We start from the raw sequence: 22,500 nt of genomic DNA, 5'->3' as shown, positions 1-22,500 counted from the left end.
GGTGGAGAGGGGATGTGATGGAGAGGGGATGTGATGGAGAGGGGATGTGGTGGAGAGGGGATGTGATGGAGAGGGGATGTGATGGAGAGGGGATGTGGTGGAGAGGGGATGTGGTGGAAAGGGGATGTGATGGAGAGGGGATGTGATGGAGAGGGGATGTGGTGGTGGAGATGAGGATGAATTGGAGTTGAGGATGTAACTCTAAATTGGATAACTGTGCTATGGCATGAACCTCCCTGTCTCCTGACACTGCTTCTTGTAGGATTTGTCCTCAGCAGATTAATACGTGTGTGTGTGTGTGTGTACTAGTGTTTCTGGATGTCTGTCACAGTCAGAGGGAGATCTCCTTAGATGGCTCAGGAGGAGCAGGTAGATGAGCCGCCATGCAGCCCCGGGAGCCCCACCCCACAGGTTGCCTAGGAGGGGTTGCCTAGGAGGGGTTGTCGGGGAGGGGTGCTATGTGTGACATTTGGAGCTCCTTCCTGTCTCCCTCTCTCTCCGATGTCTTTACACACACATCTATTTCTCCCTTCCTTTTCATCTGAGAAAGAGGTTGACTTTCTCAGACGTTTCTCCTGTTTAGCCAGCACCCAGTCCTTTAGTGTTTTATATGAATTGCCCAGAGGGGATGTATGGTGCTATTAGATGTTTTTAGCCCAAATCCATTGGGTCAGTTGAGTTTTCAGGCCCTGAAGCTTTTCCTTTGATGCATTTTGATCAAATAGGGTGGGAATTTCAATAGATATCAAAACCCACAGTCTACGAAGCATTTAAAAACCTAACATCTGATTTAACAACACATGACTAGATTATATAGCAACCCCTTACAGCTATAAACAATTACCAATACAAATGTAGACACATGAATCCATATGGGTGTAAGTGTCTGGCTGGGCAATATAAGAGCCTTTATTTAGCTACCCCAAAGTTATTTATTTTAATATAGAGAGACAAATCAATTAAAACCAATATATGGATTACAGAAAATGACGACTCAATTTGATCAATCTGACATTAGAATCATCTGTCATTACATCTGTCATTACTCCCTACAACAAATGATATGATGTCCACGAACAATGTATATGCATACAGGTATGTTTGGCAAAATAATATGACACTTCTGCACTGACGAATACAGCTGGTACTTTTATAGAATGGTATGGAGAATGATTCTGTAGAGAGAATGTGTAAGAACTCTTTGACTTGTAGTGTTACTGTCTACCATAGTCCCCTTGGTTCTTCATCCTGCTGTCAGAGGACGTATGCATTGTTCTGACCAGATGGATACATCCTAACAAAACCACATGCCATAGCTTTGTGTTACTAGACGTGTGTATTCTAGACATAACAGTATATCTGAAAAGGGACACTAAGTATTATAAAAGAAGAAATTATTCAACCGTCACATGCAGTTATCACAACTCTGGGATCTTTACTGTAATTGGATGAAATTCAACTGCACTTAAATGCTTTGGCATCCCTCTCATCCACTCAGCCCTGCGCCCTGCAACAGATATCAGCCTCAGTCTGGCTATGCAGAGTTTGTCCTTGTAATGCATTTATGTGCATAGCACTCAGTCGTGCAGTCTGTGAAGGGCTTGGCCTTGCCGCTATATGCTGGATAATCCTTGGGTGTGGTGACATTGCTCACGTTGTCCTGAGGACATGGGACAGTAGATTTACCACACAAATAGCCAGTGACATAACACATTGTACGTGTACTATAATACATGATCAAGTATTATAGGTGTGTACTTCATAGGAAGTGGTATCACTGTAGCCGTAGCCTTTTCCATACTCTAGCAGGCCTGTCTGGGTACTGTCATGGTTTGGCCATTCATTCACCAGGGAAATACAGCGTTTCTCAAATGCTCTTCCTTTTCCTCACAATTTCTGTCTTGTTCATATGAGCTCATATATATATAGTTAGACTGTCTTGTTCATATGAGCTCATATATATATATATAGTTAGACTGTCTTGTACACATTCCATATAGGATTTGATTTACATTAAAAAAAGAATATATATATATATATATATATATGAAATGTTTTGCACAAATGATTATTTTATTTTTTAAACTCTGATATCCAATTGCTGGTGCAGATAGAACAATCTACATTGAAATGAGGAAGTAGACCAGGAGGTTAACTAGACCTATTGCATAGTTGTGAATATTTTTTAAATAATAATGTAGGCATCCGTGTTACACTTCATTCCACTGCTAGGGATATTTCACTAACCCACGGTAATAACCAACCATATCCACTAATTATAGTTATCAGAATACAGCCTATACACACTGTATTATATACACTCTGTATTATATACACTCTGTATTATATACACTCTGTATTATATACACTCTGTATTATAAACACTGTATTATATACACTCTGTATTATATACACTGTATTATATACACTCTGTATTATATACACTCTGTATTATATACACTCTGTATTATAAACACTGTATTATATACACTCTGTATTATATACACTCTGTATTATATACACTCTGTATTATATACACTCTGTATTATATACACTCTGTATTATATACACTCTGTATTATATACACTCTGTATTATAAACACTGTATTATATACACTCTGTATTATATACACTCTGTATTATATACACTCTGTATTATATACACTCTGTATTATATACACTCTGTATTATATACACTCTGTATTATAAACACTGTATTATATACACTCTGTATTATATACACTGTATTATATACACTCTGTATTATATACACTCTGTATTATATACACTCTGTATTATATACACTCTGTATTATATACACTCTGTATTATAAACACTGTATTATATACACTCTGTATTATATACACTCTGTATTATATACACTCTGTATTATATACACTCTGTATTATATACACTCTGTATTATAAACACTCTGTATTATAAACACTGTATTATATACACTCTGTATTATATACACTCTGTATTATAAACACTGTATTATATACACTCTGTATTATATACACTCTGTATTATAAACACTGTATTATATACACTCTGTATTATATACACTCTGTATTATAAACACTGTATTATATACACTCTGTATTATATACACTCTGTATTATAAACACTGTATTATATACACTCTGTATTATATACACACTGTATTATATACACTCTGTATTATATACACTCTGTATTATAAACACTGTATTATATACACTCTGTATTATAAACACTGTATTATATACACTCTGTATTATATACACACTGTATTATATACACTCTGTATTATATACACTCTGTATTATAAACACTGTATTATATACACTCTGTATTATATACACTCTGTATTATATTATACTCCATGGCAAGGGATTATAAAACCCTATTTCTTTAGACATGGTAATACACTGAACCTTGAATACCAGCCCGTCCAACGTACACGCAGAAGAATGCAACAGAGATGGTTGTAAGATGTGTTAGTGAGGAACCAGTGTGAGGGGCGTATGGTATGTTATGGTGGGGGTTCAAATCCTTTGTTCTCTCAGTGGGCATGTGGAACAAAGGCAGTTGGGAACTAATGAATTAGATTTTTAATGAGAGAGTTTACAACACCATTTATTTTGTCATTGCCTTTCAGAAATGTCATGAACTAAAACACACACATGTTGTAAAATAGTGTATATTGAAAATGGAGAAATGACTCCTCAGAAAATAGTTGGTACTAAATCCCACGGCGTACATTTTACTAGTAGATTAGAGACAGAATGACATAGATATGATTGTTTATGTCTGTTTAGTAGTACCATCATCCTCCTATAATAACATATAGAGAGAGAGACATATCAAACATGTTCAGTAACTGGGTTCTAATGGGTCCATTAATTATATGGTACAAATATAACATACAGTATGCAACACATATTTATGTTTACAAAATCATACAGAGTGAAATTAGTCATTAAAAAAGTATGTTAATTATCTATAGGAGAATTCACATGTGACATTTAACAAAAAAATATCCTTATCTTTCCAGCATAGCAATGTACAACATCAGCGTTACTATACTGTGTGTGTGTGTGTGTGTGTGTGTGTGTGTGTGTGCGGGTTTGTGCATCTTCCATCTGTACAATTCATCCCTCTACATTGCTCACTGTTAGAACATTTAGATGGATGGAAATGTAATGAAATAAAAATGATTTTGATTGAGTACTGAAATCTGCAGCAACAATTAAAACCACAAAAGGAAAATCAGTCGGTGGAGAAATATGGAGGTATTTGTTAAGTAGTAGTCTGCCTTGCTGCCCCTGCTAGCTGCTTAGAGATGTATCCCCAATCTGAATGGTCTGGGTGAAAAGACTGCGTCCCAAATGACACCCTATTTAGTCCGGCCGGCCCAGCTGTGTGGAGACAGTGGACGGGGTGAAATCCCTCCAGTCAGCAGAACGTGGTGGTGCCCAGGCTTGCCCTTCCACGTCTCCCTCTTCTCTCCTCCATGTTAAAACAGCGACGCTCCTATTCCATATAATGGAAGCATTAACGTGTTTATAATGCAGCTGGGGTAAGTATCTGGAGTCGTGTGCTCCCCTAGGGGCTGGTAAAACAGATGTGGGATATATCCTCTCTGCTGCCTTCTGATGGCTGTCGCCCAGGACTGGGGGACTGGGGGGCCCGGGGGGGCTGGGGTCGGGAAGGTTCCTGTTTGTTTTCGCTAGTAGCTAGCCCTCTGGTGAAACAGAAATACACACTTGTACAGTAGTAATACACACACTCACCCCATGCATGTACACACATACACATAACATGCACGCAAAAATACACACACACACGCATGCATACGTGCAAACACACACACACATTGACATACTATATACTTACAAGCGCACTCACTCTCACACACATCGCATGATCATATGGGAGAGAGAGAGAGAGAGAGAGACTGTATGCACAGGGTGGGATTCCGAGCGGTGATGGAGGGGGGGATGGTGCTGGGGGTAGACTGTTACTCCAGCATATTTCCATCCATCCAGAGAGAGAAAGAAAGAGAGAAGCAGAGGGAGACAGAGAGAGACAGAGAGAGAGAGAGAGCCAGAGCAAGCTGTGTGTGTGGGAGAACAATGATGGGTTCTCTCTCGTCTGCCTGTTCATATAGTGTGTGTCTACTCTCATGTTCTGGTAAAGGAAGGTAAGACCCTTTTATCTCTCTTTGTACTGGCTGTGGCTGATACGCACGGGGTTGTCGTTCTTAGTGTCGACTGTTTATCCATCTTCTCCTTTATGGAAATATTACATTTCATTGTTCTAATATTAATGTATTTTAATGTGATATTATTCAGTAATTATGAGGTAATTATTTTTGTGAACAAATACTGTCTTTATGTCTGAAGAGAAAAATCCACAGACATTTAAAAATGTTTTTGATTGGGCAATATCAATTATATGATTCATAAGATCTTAAGACTCGTCCAGAAGATATGTATTATTTTTGTTACGAGTTGATTCTCTCAGCCTTTTGTGACAACCTGTCTGGCAGGGAGTCACATAGTCCAGTGAGCCATATGAGTTCATTATCTGCCATCAAGTTATTCCATCAATGACTTTTGCAATTTGTCATATGTCAATTTGACATGCATATGGGCGGTGAGGGCTTCAACACATGTTCAAAGAGGCATACCCTCAGTCCCAATTTGTTGAAGCATTTTAGAACAGGGTCCCCAAAGGAACCTCCATTCTTCATTGTCTTCCCACGCTTCCATAGCCCACATGTGTAGTTAGTCAAACATACACCAGCACATTTCCATATCAAAGGTGCTGAGGCACCAATGGAGCTATTACTGACCATATATACTCCATAATAATTATTGTGCAGGCTAATAGTAGCTGCTGGCAGTGGGTTGGGTGACATCTAAAGGGACAGAACAGAGGAGATGGTATGACAGAGTATGACAGAGTCAACGTGGAGTCATTTTCACATGCTTCACTGGTCTGTGCAGACAGACACCTCACCTCGGCAGGAACAGGAAGAGTGACGAGTCTTTGGTTGACGTATACAGATGTAGGATCTTCATTTGAGACAGTTTGCTACAGCAGGAAAATAATCCTGCAGCAATAGAAAATGTTCATTATTATGTGGATTATAATGAATGGACATTTTTGTAGGGGTTGACACATTTTTCATCAGGGAAAATTAAGTCTGAAATGTCAACGTTGAAATTACAAACTTCAGAAGCCTTTTTAAAACACACTACAAGTTTTAAATGTCCTGCACTGCAGAAAAGTTATCCTGCAACAGGGTGATCACATTAACATCCTACATCTGTACACCAGTATTTCTCAAGTTATTTTTTACCACGAACCAGCATACTCTGGTCCCTCTTGTGTCAGGGACTGATAAACTGTGATTTTTCCTCCTTGACTAAATCAGGGATCAGCCAGCAACATCCCGTGGACTGGCACCGGCCCGTGGACCGGAGGTTGAGAAACACTGCTATACAGTATATTAACATGTGGCTCAGACTTGTGGCCGTATGTATCAAGTGTCTTAGAGTAGACGTACTGATCTAAGAGTATGTCCCTCCTGTCCATCTAATCTTATTCATTGTGATTTAAAAGGTAACACTGATCTTAAATCAGAACTCCTCTGAGACGCTTGATATACGGTCCCTGCTATCTACAATCTAGAACACACTCTTAGGAAAAAAGGTCATATCTACAACCTAAAATTGTTCTTCGGCTGTCCCCGTAGAATAACCCTTTTTGGTTCCAGGTAGAACCCTTTTCACAAAGGGCTGTACATGGAACCCAAAAGGGTTCTTCCTGGAACCAAAAAGGGTTCTCCTATGGGGAAAGCCGAAGAATCCTTTTGGAAGCCTTTTTTCTAAGAGCGTACCTCACGCTGTTTCTTACAGCAGGAACATTCATCACAATCCATCTCTGCTTCGTTAACCCCAGGTAGTTAACCCCAGGTAGTTACCCCCAAGTAGTTACCCCCAGGTAGTTAACCCCCAGGTAGTTAACCCCCAGGTAGTTAACCCCAGGTAGTTAACCCCAGGTAGTTAACCCCAGGTAGTTACCCCCAGGTAGTTACCCCCAGGTAGTTAACCCCAGGTAGTTAACCCCAGGTAGTTAACCCCAGGTAGTTACCCCCAGGTAGTTAACCCCAGGTAGTTAACCCCAGGTAGTTAACCCCAGGTAGATAACCCCAGGTAGTTAACTCCAGGTTTTCTGTCTGTGCCAGGTGGAGGTCAAGATCTCATTTGATTCTGCATTAAACAACCCTATCCTATAAATGTGAGATTTAACCTATATACTGACTGAGCCTTAGTACGCATCCCAAATGGTGCCCTATTCCATATATACTACATAGAGCTCTGGTCAAAAGTAGTGCACTACAGTGCCTTCGGAAAGTATTCAGACCCCTTGACTTTTTCCACATTTTGTTACATTACAGCCTTATTCTAAAATTGATTAAATTGTTTTTTCCCCTCATCAATCTACACACAATACCCCATAATGACAAAGCAAAAATAGTTTAAAAAAAATGCTTGTAAATTGTTAAAAATAAAAAATGGAAATATTACATTTAAATAAGTATTCACACCCTTTACTCAGTACTTTGTTGAAGCACCTTTGGCAGTGATTATAGCCTCAAGTCTTCTTGGGTATGAAACTACAAGCTTGGCACACCTGTATTTGGGGAGTTTCTTTTATTCTTCTCTGCAGATCCTCTCAAGCTCTGTCAGGTAGGATGGGGAGTGTTGCTGCACAGCTATTTTCAGGTCTCACCAGAGATGTGCGATCAGGTTTAAGTCCGGGCTCTGGATGGGCCCCTCAAGGACATTCAGAGACTTGTTCCGATGCCACTCCTGCGTTGTCTTGGCTGTGTGCTTAGGGTCTGTCACGTCCTGACCTTAGTTCCTTTTTTATGGGCATTCAATGTTGTTTTTCTATGTTTTCTTTTCTATGTGTTTGGCCTGGTATGGTTCCCAATCAGAGGCAGCTGTCTATCGTTGTCTCTGATTGAGAACCATACTAGCCTTTTCCCACCTGGTGTTTGTGGGTAGTTGTTTCCTGTTTTGTGTTTTCATCGTTCAGGACTGTTTCGATTTTCATTTCTTACATTCACTTTGTTATTTTGTATTTTCGTGTTCTGGGATAATAAATAATCATAGACACTTACCACGCTGCGTTTTGGTCCGATCCTTCCTACTCCTCATCCGATGAAGACGCAGATCGTTACAGTGTCGTTGTCCTTTTGGAGGGCGAACCTTCGCCCCAGTCTGAGGTCCTGGGAGCTCTGGAGAAGGTTTTCATTAAGGAACTCTCTGTACTTTGCTCTGTTCGTCTTTGCCTCGATCCTGACTAGTCTTCCAGTCCCTGCCGCTGAAAAACACCTCCACAGCCTGATTCTTCCACCACCGTAGGGATGGTGCAGGGATGGTGCTATGTTTCCTCCAGACGTGACGCTTGGCATTCAGACCAAAGAGTTCAATCTTGGTTACATCAGACCAGAGAATTTTGTTTCTCATGGTCTGAGAGTCTTTAGGTGCCTTTTGGCAAACTCCCAGCGGGCTGTGCTGCAGACATTTTTTGGTACCCTTCCCCAGATCTGATCCTCGACACAATCCTGTCTCTGAGCTCTACAGACGACTCTTTCAATCTCATGGCTTGGTTTTTGCTCTGACATGCACTGTCAACTGTGAGACCTTATATAGACAGGTGTGTACCTTTCCAGATCATGTCCAATCAATTGAATTTACCACAGGTGGACTCCAATCGAGTTGTAGAAACATTTCAAGGATGATCAATGGAAACAGGATGCACCTGAGCTCAATTTTGAGTCTAATAGCAAAGGGTCTGAATACTTAAGTAAATAAGGTATTTCTGTTTTTAAGTTATTATAAATTTGCTAAAATTTCCTAACATCTGTTTTTCATTATGGGGTATTGTGTATCCATTTTAGAATAAGGCTATAATGTAACAAAATGTGGAAAAAGTCAAGGCGTCTAAATCATTCCCGAAGGCACTGTATGTAGGGAATAGGGTGTCATTTGGGAAGCACACTTAGACATCTCAGTAGCCTAGGGTAGCCTAGTGGTTAGAGTGTTGGGCTAGTAACCGAAAGGCTGCAAGTTCAAATCCCCGAGCTGACAAGGTACAAATCTGTCGTTCTGCCCCTGAACAGGCAGTTAACCCACTGTTCCTAGGCCGTCATTGAAAATAAGAATTTGTTCTTAACTGACTTGCCTAGTTAAATAAAGGTAAAATAAAAAAATAAAAAATATCGGACACTGAATATCCGGAAAAGCGTATAGGTTGAGGTCAAATAATTACTAATTTGTCACATACTTGGTAAACAACTAGTGTAGACTACAGTGAAATGCTTACTTACAAGCCCTTCCCAACAATGCAGAGAGAACAATGTAGAAAAATGATAACACAAGGAATAAATACACAAGTAGTGACGTTACCTTGGCTATATACACGTGGTACCAGTGCTGAGTGGATGTGCAGGGGTACGAGGTCATTGAGGTAGATACAGTATGTACATATGGGTAGGGGTGAAGTCACCGAAAATTGTGGAATTGGGTTGAAAGAAATAATAGTAACTCTAAACACTTCTGAAATTCTTCAAATGTCTTTCTTGGTGTTTAGCTGACAGTTTTGACAACATTGTACAGTACATACGCTGTGGAGTATCAGTGAAGCAGCTTCCTCCTCAGTGACCATGTTAATCTAGAATGGTAGTGCAGCAGTCTCCTCCTCGGTGACCATGTTAATCTAGAATGGTAGTGCAGCAGCCTCCTCCTCAGTGACCATGTTAATCTAGAATGGTAATGCAGCAGTCTCCTCCTCAGTGACCATGTTAATCTAGAATGGTAGTGCAGCAGTTTCCTCCTCAGTGACCATGTTAATCTAGAATGGTAGTGCAGCAGTTTCCTCCTCAGTGACCATGTTAATCTAGAATGGTAGTGCAGCAGTCTCCTCCTCAGTGACCATGTTAATCTAGAATGGTAGTGCAGCAGCCTCCTCCTCAGTGACCATGTTAATCTAGAATGGTAATGCAGCAGTCTCCTCCTCAGTGACCATGTTAATCTAGAATGGTAGTGCAGCAGTCTCCTCCTCAGTGACCATGTTAATCTAGAATGGTAGTGCAGCAGCCTCCTCCTCAGTGACCATGTTAATCTAGAATGGTAGTGCAGCAGTCTCCTCCTCAGTGACCATGTTAATCTAGAATGGTAGTGCAGCAGCCTCCTCCTCAGTGACCATGTTAATCTAGAATGGTAATGCAGCAGTCTCCTCCTCAGTGACCATGTTAATCTAGAATGGTAGTGCAGCAGTTTCCTCCTCAGTGACCATGTTAATCTAGAATGGTAGTGCAGCAGTCTCCTCCTCAGTGACCATGTTAATCTAGAATGGTAGTGCAGCAGCCTCCTCCTCAGTGACCATGTTAATCTAGAATGGTAGTGCAGCAGTCTCCTCCTCAGTGACCATGTTAATCTAGAATGGTAGTGCAGCAGCCTCCTCCTCAGTGACCATGTTAATCTAGAATGGTAGTGCAGCAGTCTCCTCCTCAGTGACCATGTTAATCTAGAATGGTAGTGCAGCAGCCTCCTCCTCAGTGACCATGTTAATCTAGAATGGTAATGCAGCAGTCTCCTCCTCAGTGACCATGTTAATCTAGAATGGTAGTGCAGCAGTCTCCTCCTCAGTGACCATTTTAATCTAGAATGGTAGTGCAGCAGTTTCCTCCTCAGTGACCATGTTAATCTAGAATGGTAGTGCAGCAGTTTCCTTCTGGAACAGTAGAACAGTAGTAGTTCATCCTTATCTGACCTCCCACCAGTCCACTTCTCCATGGGAACGGTTCCCACAACATAGTTCCCAGCCCACCTCTCAGCTAACACTGAAGGGGAGGTGGAAGGATACGGAAGGAGACATTAGACCCTACATCCCCCTCTCAGCTAACACTGCAGGGGAGATGGAAGGATACGGAAGGAGAAGTTAGACCCTACGTCCCCTATGGCCTAGAGAGCATGAGCCACCCGCTGAAAGTAACTAAGCAACTGGAGGCTGCAGGGAACTGCGACAGACGTGTCTGCCACATCTGCCATTCTAGGGCTTTCAGATGTAGTTTCCTATTGGAAAATGACTGGGGTTTTAACTCTGAATGGTGTAGCATGGTGTAGTCTATCAATATACACTTTGTGACTCCCCAAGCACAGTCTGTCTAGTACAGGATTGTGTTATAAAATGACTTAAAGGGTGAGTGGTGAACTACTAGGATGTAGAGGAACAAAGCTGCTCTGAGGATAATAAAATACAGCTTACCCTCTCCTGCCTGCTTCAATATGCCGTCTGTGTGATACCGTGAAACCTCGTACAAACACGCTGGAAGTATGAGTAAGACTTCTAAAAGTGAATCCATTGTCATGTTTAAAGGCAAGGTCAGGAGTGGGTCTGCTGCAGAACGACCTTAGGAGGCGTCTCAAATGGCAACCTATTCCCTACATCATCCGTGGAGCTTTAGTAGTGTACTAAATAGGAAATAGGGTTCCGTTTAGGACGTGGTCTTAGTAAAAACTGATCTGGGGCCTGCTGTACTGTCATCCTCAGGGACTTTCTCACGGAATCCTTTAACGTGCTCTTTTTCAGACATGTTCTTCTCTTTGTGATTCAGTAACCTTGGTACTGCAGTCATGTTTGTTTGCTGCCCGAGGACATGCTTGTTTCCGCTGCCACGTATAGATAGGAAATTAAACAAGAAACAATTACCCTGGCTTGTTTTCTCTGTGTACACACACTAACTAAATAAACAGGAGATTGGCTGGGGGACTGAGGCTATAAGAATGTGATGCATTTGACACCTACAGGCCTTGTTCCATATTTTGAGAGGGGTATCTTTTCAATGAGATGACAAGCTTTCTGCAGGAATCTGTCCTAAATGGATTTCACACTCAAGTCCTCTCAACAGGGGATTTGCTGCTGCCGGGCAAGTGAGAAAAACTCTGCCACAAAATGTCAGCGATTTCCATGCCGCCATTTGAGCCGTCTCCTATGTGGTGGGGTGGTACCAGCCAGTTTATTTATATTAGACCTGTTATTTATCACACCATACTAGTATTTAAAGAAACCAAAAGACATTCATGTTTTAGTATGAAGAAAACATTTGGATTGTGAACCCCAAATCTGTCCTTTTTTTACACCGCTAAATTATTAGCTCTAAATTTAATCCACCCGGCCTTCTGCTTAGCTTCTTCTTACTCCCCTTAGCTTACTTCTTACTCCCCCAGAGAGAGAGAGAGAGATATAGAGAGAGTGCTTTAATTCCTCGCTGAGGATGGCAGGTATGTTAACGGAAGATAAAAAGTGACATTAATTGAGTGACAGAGCTCGCTATGGGTTTTATCTACAGGAGTTGGTGTGTGGCTGCTTTAGGAAGCTTAAGAAACACACACACTCACATACACATCCCTTTCTCTGTTCTCCTTGCTCATTTTCACCTTATTAAGTGAAGTGTATTCACTATGTAAATCTTGGCAGATAGAAGTCAGATATCGTGACATACAAGATAAGCATCAACCACATTTGCAAGAAACACTTAGTGTAAAAATCTTTTCCGCAAATCCATAGACATGCTCACACCTGACCACTGAAAAGCAGACGCCATAGAGGTAGACAAAAAAATATTTTTCTTTTGCACTCATTTCAAATGTTATACTCAAACTACAACAAAGCATGTTTCATATCGAATGTCTTGTAGTTTCCCAGTATTTATCTGACAATGTAAGGAAAAGACATAGCTACAACACATAGCTACTGTGTAAAACCAGACGAACCACCACAGGTGTTCAGTGTCCACACAGCTATATCCTTTCATTAGTGGGGCACACAGAGATAGAAGCCATTTTGACTGGCCCCGGGAGCTTTGTCACGTTTCTATTTCAATCCATGTTTTAGACTGCCCTAATTCTGTATCCTCCTTTAAAAAAGAAAGCTTATTATGTGTGTTCTCTCTGTTGTGTATTTTCAGGTTAGGGTGTTCTATGTAAAATCTTTGTTTGTCCAGCAGCATATGGTTTGAAAGACAATGAGGGAGCGCTGAGAATAGACAGGGATTGAATTTAACTCCAACTGTCATTACTGTCACATTTAATCAGGTGAAGGGAAACAGACACTATTTAGGATTTGTCTAACTGTCATTACATAGGACTCTATAAATAAGTCGCTGCTACTGAGAGTAATGCCTGTTTTGTGTGAATCCATGTCTGGAAAGTTGTGAGAAGCGATAGCTAGCTAGTGGCAAACTATTGGCCCAAAGTGCTTAACCGGAAGTCAGACCCGACCATATTTCAGTGAATAATGAGGTGAATACAGTTTGTGAATTGTGTCTATAATTCCTTCAATACACCTTGTTTATCTTTCCTTATTGAATCCAAGTTCAACAATTAATATTTATCTAATACCTGTACTTTATATGTGATACATTGTATTGTACATATGTAGCAATTCCCTATCTGATTATTAACTTGTTATTAACATAATCTAGTAGAAAGGGGGAAATGACAGTAGAAAGGGGAGAATGAACCTCCCTTGTAAATTTGTAAAACATTTAAAATGATAAAACATATTACTCCTTGGGGGAATTGAGCCATGTTGACTATACTATACTATACTATACTATACTATACTATACTATGCTATGCTATACTATACTATACTATACTATGCTATGCTATGCTATATTACACTATACTATACTATACTATACCATACCATACTATACTATACTATACTATGCTATACTATACTATACTATACTATACTATACTATACTATACTATACCATACCATACCATACCATACCATGCTATGCTATGCTATGCTATGCTATACTATACTATACTATACTATGCTATACTATACTATACTATACTATACTATACTATACTATGCTACAGGGTTTCCCATAATACCCTGTCCTGGAGCCCTCCCTGGGGATGCACATTTAGTTTCCCCCTAGCACTACACAGCTGATTCAAATAATCCAAGCTGATGAGTTTGTTATTTGAATCAGCTGTGTAATGCCTGGGCAAAAACCAAAATGTGCACCCAAGGGGGCCCCAGTACCCAGTTTGGAAAACCATGCTATACTACACTACACTATACTAAACTATATCACACTATGCTACACTATACTAAACTATGTCACACTATGCCCCATCCATACTATACCACACTATACTATGCCACACTATACCACACTATACTATACTACACTGTACTGCACAATACTATACTATACTCGATATACTACTATACTATACTATATGTCCTATGGACCTACTGAACCACAGCGTCGATCATCTACTACACATATTAATGAGAGTGAAATCATTCAAACTCCATTTTGTTAGCTTTCATTCTTTAATCAATGAGTCAACTAATAAACAATCACGCCCCAACAAGCCTGGACTAGATTGGTCCAAGCAGTAGCAGCAGCAGAGGACTATTTCACCCCAATCAATGGCCATAATCATAGGACTTACGTCTGATAGAGAGTAGTCTGTGAACGCATGATTAATGACCCTATTATCAGCCAGGCAGCGTAGAGTGCCTGCCTGCCTGCCTGCCTGGCTGCCTGCCTTCCTGCCTGCTTGCCTTCCTGCCTGCTTGCCTTCCTGCCTGCCTGCCTGGGAGAGGAGAGGCATTGAGAGTCCTCACTGTGTCCTCACCTCCCTCCACTGTCTATAAAGAGAGGAAGGGTAGACTGCTGCTTTAGAACAATGCTACTAGATATGTTAGATCAGTATTGACTGTTTTGTAGGTCTCAGTTTTATTGATACTGATACATAAGATGTTGAGTACAATTAATATATTCAGGTTTCAGGTTTCTGTCCGTCCGTCCGTCTGTCCGTCCGTCCGTCCGTGTACTTGTACATGAGTGCATGTGTGTTTGTTAAATGGTTCTATGTACTGTATATCACAGTGATGCCTTCACACAACAGAAACGAGGTGTTTATGCACATGACAAAAATATCTGTCTTCTTCTTTTTACAGGCTGCAGGGCTTTCATCACCACTGAATGGTGTGCTGTCCTGATGTCTCTCTCAAAGCCAGGAGGACTGACGCCAGAGGTTTGTCATCTTTCTAACATCTCTGCTGTTCTCACTATAGAATTATATGTCTATGGCCATTAGGGATCTGTATGAATTTGCATTAAAAGTGAGGTGACTTCTTTCACTACTTATGAGAACAAATGGCAAGTCAATCCTACAGTAAATGACCCTCTATGCCTTCTGCTTCATGAAATGTATGGTAGTAATGTATTGTGTCTAAGGGTTTGGAATTTAAGCAAAATGTAGCGGCTAAATAAAAGGATACAGAATAGATCCTTTTTTCACACAAATGTATTCAAAGATATTGTTGCAGGAAGTGTGTATCATCGTTATGAATCTTTCATCACTATAGTAATCATTTCAATTCATGACATGTTGCTATAAAACTTGCTAAAAAGAGCTACTTCATTTCACAGCAAAATATATATATATATTTTTAAAGACAAAGCTACTTGAATCCATGTAATGAACCAGATTGATTGCTGCGTACCAGTGAACCAACCCTTTGGTTTTTACTGTGATGTATGTGAGAAGAAGATCAAACGCTACAATCATTTGATGCCAATCAAGTCAAGACCATTTCCCTTCCACTGTTATGTACTGCATTTATTTCAGCCTTTCCTTTTTAAACTGGAGTCGCTTAACACGACTGATGACCGACACAACAACCTATATAAAAAATACCTTGGAAATGAAATATCCTCTCTCCCAAACAACACTGTGCTGGTGAAGTGTACTACAGCTACAACTCATTTGTAGTCAAATTCAAAATACTAAAATGTAGATAGATGTATCCTGTACCATTAAAATGTAGATAGATGTATCCTGTACCATTAAAATGTAGATAGATGTATCCTGTACCATTAAAATGTAGATAGATGTATCCTGTACCATTAAAATGTAGATAGATGTATCCTGTACCATTAAAATGTAGATAGATGTATCCTGTACCATTAACATGTACATAGAATGATCCTATACCATTAAAATGTACATAGAATGATCCTGTACCATTAAAATGTAGATAGAATGATCCTGTACCATTAAAATGTAGATAGATGTATCCTGTACCATTAAAATGTAGATAGATGTATCCTGTACTATTAGCATGTAGATAGATGTATCCTATACCGTTAAAATGTAGATAGATGTATCCTGTACCATTAGCATGTAGATAGATGTATCCTGTACCATTAGCATGTAGATAGATGTATCCTATACCGTTAAAATGTAGATAGATGTATCCTGTACCATTAGCATGTAGATAGATGTATCCTGTACCATTAGCATGTAGATAGATGTATCCTATACCGTTAAAATGTACATAGAATGATCCTGTACCATTAGCATGTAGATAGATGTATCCTATACCATTAACATGTAGATAGATGTATCCTGTACCATTAGCATGTAGATAGATGTATCCTATACCATTAACATGTAGATAGATGTATCCATTTTGTACTTTTTCCCACAGACAAAGTTCTACTTCTGTCAAAGGGGAGAAACAATATTCAAGATCATATCCTACAGAAACATATTTCATTATAACAACTTCACATCATTATGTGTAGACATTAGTAGGTCTATGTTCAACATCACTATTGTGAGAAGGCTTGACCAGTATAGGGATCAATTACAAGTGGCCAATAATAGACTGCGGATGGGCTTATGAAAATGTCTTTCATCTTCAGCCCCTGCCTCCCTGTCTCTCCACTTTAGCTCGGCGGGTAATGGGGCTGGTCGTGTGTTCATTGTGTGGACTTGTTAGAGTAGAGTAGAAGGGTAGGCCTGCCAATCTGCCCATTCAGCAGCACCACTCTGCATTTCACTCTGCTTAATTCCCTCAGCGGGTTGGCAGCGCTCCTATATTCAAGTTTAACTGGTGAAATAAACCAAACAGCCCTTTATAGCCCTGGGGAAAAAGCATTGTATCATGTCCAGAATCCACATAGATATTTTTAACTAGATCTACCAAAGGCATAATTGGTTATCAAATACAGTTAAACCCTGACATGTGTCTACATGGGACAGTGTATCTTTGTGGAGTTCATACATACACCACATAGTCATTCTTTGATTTTGTGCTGTAGTTATTCTAGATTCATATTGATTTCCCATGATACATAAGTTCTGACTGAAATAGTGAAAAGTGCAATATGCTGTCCAGTTCCATTTATTCCATAGGTACCTGTACGAAATGGGATTTTATGTCATTGTGTTGCACATTCATTTATGTCATGTGAAAAGTGGCGACCCTTTTATGTAAAACATTGAAGATGTTCAATATAATTGACATTTGTTTATTTATTTGTTTATTTGGATCCCCGTTAGCTTTTGCAGAAGAAGTAGCTACTCTTCCTGGGGTCCACAACGATAATATTTTGTTATAATGGTCTAATTAGTAGATGTTAATTCCTCTCCCTTGTGTTGTTCTGATACTGTGGCAAATATAACAAGAGCACATCCTCACATTCCCCAATAAGGCAAAGGGCATTATTCTGCTTCATTACAGATCTGATCATGATGATAATGTGACCAAGAAATGACTCTAACTACTTTCACAGTTTCGCCTGAAGGTGGTCGCGTTGGATTCAATTATTTTAGAAGGGAGGAAAAAGGACCTGCTTTTCAGACAGCAGAAGGGTACCAAGTTCCCGTGAAAGGAATTAAGAAATGCAATGCTTTAATGGTATTAGTAATGCATTACCGCCGGCTCTCCATTTTATAAATCACCTCTCAATTTAGGACAGATGCACAGAGAAATATTTAGCACAGCTAGCTGGGGGGAGGAAGAGAGAAGTCACATGTTCATTTACTCTCTCTTGATATCCTGTAATGACATTCATCATTCCTGTTTTAGTCAAGGCACCAGGTATTAACATATACAGTATCTGCCCTCCTAAGGTCAATAGTACAGGCTCTGATCAATGTCTTTTACTTGCTGGTTATTTGAATTATGGTGTTTTTGAGTTCAGTGCAGACCGTAGCTTTATAGTGGGAATGTGGTGTCTTGTGGGACGCAGACATAACATTTAAGTCACATTCAACCTCCCTGAATACTATTAGCAGTGTGTCCTACTTCAATCATTGGCATGTAGTGGCCTAGTGCTTTAGTGTGTCTAGACACACTGTTGACCCCTACTAGCATATGTATATTAACCACATGAACTGGCCTGTCTTCCACTGTTTACCACTACTACCATCTATTAACCACAGGAACTGACCTGTCTTCCACTGTTTACCACTACTACCATCTATTAACCACATGAACTGGCCTGTCTTCCACTACTACCATCTATTAACCACATGAACTGGCCTGTCTTCCACTGTTTACCACTACTACCATCTATTAACCACAGGAACTGACCTGTCTTCCACTGTTTACCACTACTACCATCTATTAACCACAGGAACTGACCTGTCTTCCACTGTTTACCACTACTACCATCTATTAACCACAGGAACTGGCCTGCCTTCCACTGTTTAACACTACTACCATCTATTAACCACAGGAACTGGCCTGTCTTCCACTGTTTACCACTACTACCATCTATTAACCACAAGAACTGACCTTGTCTTCCACTGTTTACCACTACTACCATCTATTAACCACATGAACGGGCCTGTCTTCCACTACTACCATCTATTAACCACAGGAACTGGCCTGTCTTCCACTGTTTACCACTACTACCATCTATTAACCACATGAACTGGCCTGTCTTCCACTACTACCATCTATTAACCACAGGAACTGACCTGTCTTCCACTGTTTACCACTACTACCATCTATTAACCACAGGAACTGACCTGTCTTCCACTGTTTACCACTACTACCATCTATTAACCACATGAACTGGCCTGTCTTCCACTACTACCATCTATTAACCACATGAACTGGCCTGTCTTCCACTGTTTACCACTACTACCATCTATTAACCACAGGAACTGGCCTGTCTTCCACTGTTTACCACTACTACCATCTATTAACCACAGGAACTGACCTGTCTTCCACTGTTTACCACTACTACCATCTATTAACCACAGGAACTGACCTGTCTTCCACTGTTTACCACTACTACCATCTATTAACCACAGGAACTGGCCTGTCTTCCACTGTTTACCACTACTACCATCTATTAACCACAGGAACTGACCTGTCTTCCACTGTTTACCACTACTACCATCTATTAACCACAGGAACTGGCCTGTCTTCCACTGTTTACCACTACTACCATCTATTAACCACAGGAACTGGCCTGTCTTCCACTGTTTACCACTACTACCATCTATTAACCACAGGAACTGGCCTGCCTTCCACTGTTTACCACTACTACCATCTATTAACCACAGGAACTGGCCTGTCTCCCACTGTTTACCACTACTACCATCTATTAACCACATGAACTGGCCTGTCTTCCACTGTTTACCACTACTACCATCTATTAACCACATGAACTGGCCTGTCTTCCACTGTTTACCACTACTACCATCTATTAACCACAGGAACTGACCTGTCTTCCACTGTTTACCACTACTACCATCTATTAACCACATGAACTGGCCTGTCTTCCACTACTACCATCTATTAACCACAGGAACTGGCCTGTCTTCCACTGTTTACCACTACTACCATCTATTAACCACATGAACTGGCCTGTCTTCCACTGTTTACCACTACTACCATCTATTAACCACATGAACTGGCCTGTCTTCCACTGTTTACCACTACTACCATCTATTAACCACAGGAACTGGCCTGTCTTCCACTGTTTACCACTACTACCATCTATTAACCACATGAACTGGCCTGTCTTCCACTGTTTACCACTACTACCATATATTAACCACATGAACTGGCCTGTCTTCCACTGTTTACCACTACTACCATCTATTAACCACAGGAACTGGCCTGTCTTCCACTACTACCATCTATTAACCACATGAACTGACCTGTCTTCCACTGTTTACCACTACTACCATCTATTAACCACAGGAACTGGCCTGTCTTCCACTGTTTACCACTACTACCATCTATTAACCACAGGAACTGGCCTGTCTTCCACTACTACCATCTATTAACCACATGAACTGGCCTGTTACCTCTACTCCTATAAAGCCATGGTGGCTCAAGGGTATGTCTGTCTGTCTGTTATTCTGTCTGTCTGTTATTCTGTCTGCCTGTCTGTCTGTGGAGAACAGCTGTTTCCTTCAGCAATGCTGCAGTGCCACGCCTGCCAAACACTCAATGAAATACCATCACAGTCAAGTAGCAGGCAGCCGTGTATATACATCCAACACCCTCTGCAGCTGTAGCACAAAGAAGGCTCCTTTTACTGTTCAACGCTACTGCCTTGTTGGGATGTTGCCTGGCATGTTACAGATGCCAATGGAGTATATTAGATATGTATAAAATCGGTCCATAATGTTATTGTGTCAGAGAGGAATGAGGGACAGGGGGGATGGAGGACAGAGCTCCAGAAAGGACTGTCTGTCACTGTTAGCCATGTGTTTTGTGGCAATCTGGGAACCACAATATCATCAGAAGTGTGTGTGTCCCACAGAGAAACTCATGAATCCATGCAGAAAGATCCAGACCAGTGGCTCGATCATCACACACACTTCTCATTATAGATGAATGAGCAGACTGCCTTCTCTGTTCTCACTATAGATGAATGAGCAGACTGCCTTCTCTGTTCTCACTATAGATGAATGAGCATACTGCCTTCTCTGTTCTACCTATAGATGAATGAGCAGACTGCCTTCTCTGTTCTCCCTATAGATTAATGAGCAGACTGCCTTCTCTGTTCTCCCTATAGATTAATGAGCAGACTGCCTTCTCTGTTCTCCCTATAGATTAATGAGCAGACTGCCTTCTCTGTTCTTCCTATAGATTAATGAGCAGACTGCCTTCTCTGTTCTCCCTATAGATTAATGAGCATACTGCCTTCTCTGTTCTCCCTATAGATTAATGAGCAGACTGCCTTCTCTGTTCTCCCTATAGTTTAATGAGCAGACTGCCTTCTATGTTCTCCCTATAGCTTAATGAGCAGACTGCCTTCTCTGTTCTCCCTATAGCTTAATGAGCAGACTGCCTTTCACCGATGGACAGGAACCTCCTGTAAACACTCTCATTACATCTCCTTCCTTCTTCTCTCTCTCTCTCTCTCTCTCTCTCTCTCTCTCTCTCTTTCTCTCTCTCTCATTTAACTTCCTTTTCAGTTTAGGAGTGAAGCATGAAAGCAAATGTTCATCTCTCCGATGTCGAGTTGAGGAAGGAAAGAAATATACTCTCATACTGAAATAGTGTTGTTTTAAGGTCGGCTTAAAGGAAGGTTGCCGTATATACAGTAAGGGATATGTCAATCAGTCCATTGTGCAGGATTGACAGGCTGTGGGAAGGTTGCTGTAGTGGTGTATATAAGGGATATGTCAATCAGTCCATTGTGCAGGATTGACAGGCTGTGGGAAGGTTGCTGTAGTGGTGTATATAAGGGATATGTCAATCAGTCCATTGTGCAGGATTGACAGGCTGTGGGAAGGTTGCTGTAGTGGTGTATATAAGGGATATGTCAATCAGTCCATTGTGCAGGATTGACAGGCTGTGGGAAGGTTGCTGTAGTGGTGTATATAAGGGATATGTCAATCAGTCCATTGTGCAGGATTGACAGGCTGTGGGAAGGTTGCTGTAGTGGTGTATATAAGGGATATGTCAATCAGTCCATTGTGCAGGATTGACAGGATGTGGGAAGGCTGATGAGATGATGCCTTTCTGTCACCTGGGCTGTTCCTGACAGCTGCTGCATCCATGATAAGACCTGTCTGTCTGTCAGTCTGTCTGTCCGTCTTCTCAGAAATTGCAGTCGATATTTCCCCTTCCGTCTAGCATGCCAAAGCAAGTTTCTGTTTAATTTGTTTGGGCTTTTTCTCTTAGTATTTGGAAATGAAAATGCATAGGAAAGGGAAAGCCATTTCAGATTGATTAGGATGATGCATTTCCCATAATACAGGTGATATTATCAGTGAGGGGAATTTCCACATTCATAGAATTCGATACTAACTGTGCAATCTTACAGATTTGCAAATATTATTAGATACAATACCATCGACATGTCCCCTATTACCTGAACACTGTATCACACATCAGCCAGTCTGTGCTAAAACAAAACAAAACCAGAATTAGCCTGGGATGTCATACCCTCAGAAAGTGATCACTTACCAAGATGGTGATGGTGCCAACGTCTTATTTCTGGGTGTACAGAATATAATTCATCTTCCGGGAGGGCTGAAGGTTCCATTAGGAAACAAATGCTTGCTTTCATCCAGTAAGCTATGTCCCAAAGTCTCTCTCTCCATTCTGCAGGCTAAGCACAGCTGT

General features: G+C 40.7%; 1 long non-coding RNA gene across 1 annotated transcript in view; it reads right to left on the bottom strand.

The window, feature by feature from the left end:
* Positions 1–3,593: 3,593 nt before the first annotated feature.
* The window catches only part of LOC149984404 (uncharacterized), an 18,961-nt gene continuing 54 nt past the window's right edge, over positions 3,594–22,500 (bottom strand). Inside the window, exons 1-3 of the long non-coding RNA XR_016492224.1 lie at positions 22,342–22,500; positions 6,010–6,103; positions 3,594–4,729 (exon numbers count right to left, since the gene is read on the bottom strand). The exon at positions 22,342–22,500 is cut by the window's right edge and continues 54 nt beyond it. This is a non-coding gene — a long non-coding RNA (uncharacterized LOC149984404). The remainder of the gene's footprint in view (positions 4,730–6,009; positions 6,104–22,341) is intronic.

Source organism: Oncorhynchus mykiss, chromosome 3, assembly GCF_057628025.1.
Source record: "Oncorhynchus mykiss isolate SJ-2025 chromosome 3, ASM5762802v1, whole genome shotgun sequence".
NCBI classification, from domain to species: Eukaryota; Metazoa; Chordata; class Actinopteri; order Salmoniformes; family Salmonidae; genus Oncorhynchus; species Oncorhynchus mykiss.
This window is presented reverse-complemented; position numbering and strand designations above follow the sequence as displayed.